The following is a 6037-nucleotide window of genomic DNA, read 5'->3' as shown; positions in this document are numbered from 1 at the left end:
ACCAGTTACATTTTTCGTTGTTTTAGTTGTTTTGATCAATAAACCTGGAAAATGCCGAAGGGAAAAGTGCTCATGGAGAGAGAAGAAAGACAACTCGATGAATTTCACCGGGAAAATGTTGGTATCAGAGAAATTGTTCGTTGGATTGGACGATCCCATCAAGTAGTGCTCAATTTTCTGGCGAATCCTCAAGGATGCGGTAAGAATGAGAGAGCTCGTAGGCGTACGCTTAGCTACGTCGACATAACGGCGGTGTTAAAATCCGACACCTCATAAACCGTTGTCTAGCAACCGTTGGCTCTCGACTTCACTTTTTACCATCAACAAGCGCAAGGTAAGACTTTTTTTTAGACAGCTACGCGGGGTCCCTAATAATATTATATTCGAGAAACGCACATTGGCGATCCTGCCAAGAGTTGCTTAATACAGCAACATTTGAAATCCTGTAACCCGATGAATAATTATCAAGGTTTCAGTAAATTAATCATCGTAAAAAGGGAATCACCCAGACGCTAGATTCTAGTCGGAAAATAGTTAAAAATTAGATCGACGTTATGTAATTTTTTCCTATCAACAATAAAGTAAAAGTGTTGTAGCGGAACGGGATGTCCGCATAAATTTGACGGAATGGAATATCCGTAGAGTTGTAGTGAAAATTAAAGAGAAGTGACTTAAGCATTTCGACGGAACGAAATGTTCACAAATTACTTGTAGTCAAGTAAACTCTTTGCGCTCCAGCGGAACGGGATATTCGCGGTGGGACGGCGGAACGGGATGTCCGCAGAGTAAAATGTCTGACCTCAACGTCATTGCAAAAGAAAATGGTTAAACATGTTAGTAGATTGAGTTTGATTTTTCTAATGTCCCGATTGTGTTGGATTCAGTGCCACAAATTATCAAAATTTATTCACGAATGAAGGAATTAGATTTTTCCCAGTATCGGATGAATTCTCTTCTGTTGAAACTCAACACCATATCTGTCATAATGAGTATAACACAAGAGTCGAGACGCATGAGCTTTGTCTGGTATATTGATCGAAAACAGCATGACCGAATTTCGAAAAGCCTGCATTCAGGCACTTCCATTACTGTCAATAATTTCAGGTGATTATCACGAACGTTAAGTTGATCTTCATCGCTTATTTTTATTGAAAACGTGTCACCCACTGCACATATAAATGGTGGTGTATGTCATTTCCGGGCAATCGTGAGTAGATTCATAAAACGTAGCAAGAGTATACATTCGTATACATTCTATTGCCGAACTCGCCAAAAACAAGAATTTTGTGTGATGGATTGCCATCCTTTATCATTAATCGGTTTTACTCTCAATTGGTGACATTGAATTTTATGCTTTGATTTTCACTAACACGCAATGATCTTCTTTTTCGACGTTACGAATACCATGACGAAAAGGAAGGTGCAAATGAAAAATGAACTTCATGGCAAGCTGATGTTGATGTTCATTCCACTGGGGTTCATTGACAGTGTTGTTCCATATTTATCGACTCTCGCTTGAGCAGTAGGTTATCAATACAAGGCAGCAATTCGCTGAATTTGAATGTCGTGAATGTGAATATTCTCAGCACTGGTTGGATTACATATGACAAGTTTTCAGATAAAGGAAGTTCTTACAAAAATGGGAGCACCAGGAAAGTACGTTCGAGCTCCCGTCAGCTCCGAACTAGCAAGTAGCAACAATGAAGGTACCAAGACCAGCCGGAACACCTGAAGGATGCAACTGAAGATTACGATTTCGAAGACAGTAGCGATAGAAATGTGATGAGCACTGAGTCGAACACATCGAATGACCCCGTCCAGCCGTTGATCGAACTTGAAATCTCTGGAGACGAAATCGACGAACCCAACGCAAATTTGGATGACACAAACAAAACCCTGCTGAGCCTGGCGGTAGCGAAAAATCCACAAAAATGAGCGAACGTCTCCAAAGAGTGGAAAATGTCCTCGCTGATCTAACGAAGGTTTTGGGTATGTTCCAAGCGAAAACCAATGTTCATAAGGAAACTAATCAAAATAAGAGTAACTCCGTTGCTCTAAACAGCTCATTCAATGCCACTGCAACGAGTATTCGCTTGGACAACATAAAACCATTTCCAAGCGGGGTACCTGCTAACAAGATGTGGGAAGAGTGGAACCGCTATATCGAGAAATTCGAAATAGAGGGCACCCTCAGCAATGCCAATGACCCTGTCCTTTGATCCAAGCTGCTATTCTTTTCAATCGGAGACAGGGCATTATAAGCTGCCAAACTAAGGCCCAGCTTAACGGAAGTTGACTGCTATCATAACTTTGTAACATACAGGGTTTTCCATTTCGGGCTCCCGAAAGTATACAGCCCTGCACTGACAACCGTTTGACATAGCTGTCAACCAAAGCGTCATATCGTTAGTTGAATGTCTGCCATTTTACAATATGGATCGTTTAAGCATCGCACAACGTGTTAATTTTGTTAAATTATACTATAAAAATAATGAAAAACCGGCAAATGTTTTTCGAGCATTTCGGACGGATTTTGGTCGTCATGGACGGCCTACAGAGCACACAATCGCTAATGTAGTGCGTAAATTCGAACAAACTGGATCTGAAGCGGATATTGTGAAACCTGTGCATCATCGTAATGTGCGTTCGGCCGAAAATATTGCTGCTGTTGCTGCCTGTGTGGAGGATGACCCGAATGTTTCGACTCCACGGCGTGCTCAGCAATTGGGCTTGTCGAAAACATCATTGTGGCGAATTTTACATTTGGACTTGCACCTACATCCATATAAAGTCCAACTGGTACAAAAATTAGAGCGTGGTGACCATGGAATGCACCCGTGGCCGAGTGGTTAGCGTCTCACATTATCATGCCGGGTGTTCGGGTTCGATTCCCGTTCTGGCCGGGGGATTTTTTCATCAAAGAAATTTCCTTCGACTTGCACTGTGATCACGCGTATTCTAGAGCTTGCCCCTCGGAATACATTCAAGGCGTGTTATTTGGCTTAGAAAATCTCAACTAAGTATTAATAAATGACGCTAGTTAATGCATACGTTGAGACGGCAAAAGTTCCACAGGGAACGTTAACGCCATTCAAGAAGAAGAAGACCATGGAATGCGTCGGGCATACGTCGATTGGGTGAACGAACAACATCAGCAAAATGCTGAATTTTCGCATCAAATTTTCTTCAGCGATGAAGCACATTTCGAGCTCGGTGGCGATGTGAACACCCAAAATTTCCGTATATGGGGCTCAGAAAATCCATACGTGATTGTTGAGAGGCCATTGCATCCGCCAAAAGTCACTGTTTGGTGTGCATTATGGTCTGGTGGAGTCATCGGGCCGTATTTCTTTGAAAATGAGGACGGCGAGACGATAACTGTGAATGGTGAGCGTTATGGCCGCATGTTAACCGATTTTTTTTGCCACAAATTGAAGATATGGATACGGATGACATGTGGTTTCAGCAGGACGGCGCCACGTGCCACACAACACGACCGAACATGGCCATATTGCGAACGAAATTTGAGGGACGCATAATTTCGCGTGCTCCTGTGGCCGAGTGGTTAGCGTCATAACTAACATGCCGGGTGTTCGGGTTCGATTCCCGTTCTGGTCGGGGGAATTTTTCGTCAAAGAAATTTCCTCCGACTTGCACTGTGATCACGCGTATTCTAGAGCTTGCCACTCAGAATGCATTGCAAGGCGTGTTATTTGGCATAGAAATCTCAACTAAGTACTAATAAAAAATGACGCAAGTAATACTACGTTGAGACGGCGAAGTTCCTCTAGGAACGTTAGTGCCATTGAAGAAGAAGAAGAAGATAATTTCGCGTTTTGGTGATGCCAATTGGCCGTCCAGATCATGCGATTTGAACCCGCTAGACTTTTTTTTGTGAGGTTATGCGAAAGACCGTGTATATGCCAACTCTCCGCAAACTCTTGAACATTTGAAAGACAACATTCGTGAAGTTATGACCGAGATACCGCCCCATATGTGCCGAAAAGTCATCGAAAATTCACTGTTCCGGATCAAGGTGTGCGAGGAAGCTCTAGGTGGACATTTGAATGATGTTCTATTTCACACATAATGGCATAAACCAAACTTTAATTTGAAATAAAAGTTTCATCGAAATTCGAATTCTAAGTGTGTTTTATTTCAATTTACTTTCGGAATTTAAAGTTGGAAAACCCGTACATCAAAAACTATTTCCAGTCCACGATGGACTCTGTGGCTAATCACGAGGCTTTTTCGAACTTAAAAAAGAGCGAACCGAGTCAGCGGTCGCTTTCCAGTGGCTAAAGTTTGGCTATATCGATACAATCCCGACGGCCAAGACATGTTTGTACAATCACAACTCCTGAAGGGTTTGACGAACAAAGAGCTTGTGAAGGCAGCCACGACATATGAGCACGACACAAACTATATAGTTCAAGCAGCGATTCGCATCGAACCCTACGAGGCGGAAACCTCTGTGAATGAGCAATCGGGAGTGTATATAATCAATCAGCGGAATCGATTTTTTCCGGATCATGGAGCAAACAGAAAACGCGGAAGATCAGATGGATGCCATGGACGCCATGGAACAAGGGAAGCGTTATCGGCATGACCGCCGAGACCTACAGAAACGAGGTCATCGCGCCCGATGGTCAAGATGCTAAGGTTTCCCTCACAAGAATTATCCCAGCGCTAATGCAAATGCAACGCGTGCCATGGGCTAGGCCACTTCGCAGTGGCTTGCCGTAAGAAGCATATCCGAGAAGTAAATATTAAGAGCAACGGCTCCCCCACACGCGAAAATCCGATGCCTAATGAGCATGAAATAAACGATTAAATTTCAATAGAAACTCGAACGCGAGAATAAATACTATTACCCATATTGAAAAATGTAAGTTTCAATCTATAATCCTTGCTTGAAGATGTGTGGTAAATTGTCGCCTAAAAGAATCCAGACCGATTGGGTTTTTAATCGACTCGGGCGCATGACGTGAACGTCATTGGTGGGTCAGACTGGATGCACTTGAAGGAAGATTTGGAGTCAGGTTAGGTCGAACTCGAATTCGTTGACAATCCCTACAAGAAAAACTTACCTGCATACGGATCTGCATGTTTGAGGCGCAAATTACTGTCCCAGGATTCGAGTTGCCAGCCAAAAAAGCATCGTTTTATGTCGTTAGAAAATGGATTAGATCGCTGCTCGGTCTACGAAAGAAATACACAGTGCATTCCACAAGTTCCGGGACCATTTTTTAAAACAACGATTAGATACAACAAAGAGATACTCAAAAGATTGATGTTAGTTTTCTACATATAGTCCTTCTCTTTCCACAAATTTTTGAACGTTCGTAGTGATGTCGGAAGACGCGTTTAAACTTCTCAGCCGGTATGGAGTTCATAGTACGCGGCCCATTTCGTTGAAAGTCTGGAGCATCGTCATAACGGTCCGCTTTCATAGCGTTCTTTAGCTTGGGAAACAAGAAAAGTCTGCCGAGGCAAGGTCCGGAGAATAGGGGGATGGGGGATGACAATCACCTTTCGTTTGGCTCGAAACTGCGCTGCCATAATCGCGGTGTGTGCGGGCACATTGTCATGAATCTAAAACCATTCTCCGGATCGGTAGTGGTTTCCGTGCCAATAATCTTTCCAGGACACTTTTGTAGAAGACCGCATGCACTGCCTGGAGGCACAACATTAATGGCGACTCTCTGCTCCATAATTAAAGTTATGACGCGACAAAAAATCACTGCATTACTCTTATCAAACAAAACTACACCCAAAGTTAATTTTTAGCACATGTTATGGCATCCCGATTTATTACATTAAATGAGGTAAAAAATAACAGAGAATGTTCTACTCCCCAATGTATATCATTTGTATGATATACTAGCTAACCCGGCAAACTTTGTCCCGCCCAAAATTTGTTTTTTGTTATCAATACCTTCATACATTCACGTTTTCTTACAATGAGCAAGTTCATTAGTCCAATCGCAGAACTGTTCATTGATTGATCTTCTTTTCGACCCCTTTGAATTTACCT

This window comes from Toxorhynchites rutilus, chromosome 2 (genome assembly GCF_029784135.1).
Source record: "Toxorhynchites rutilus septentrionalis strain SRP chromosome 2, ASM2978413v1, whole genome shotgun sequence".
NCBI classification, from domain to species: Eukaryota; Metazoa; Arthropoda; class Insecta; order Diptera; family Culicidae; genus Toxorhynchites; species Toxorhynchites rutilus.
The sequence above is the reverse complement of the archived record's forward strand: the minus strand, read 5'-3'. Positions refer to the sequence as shown.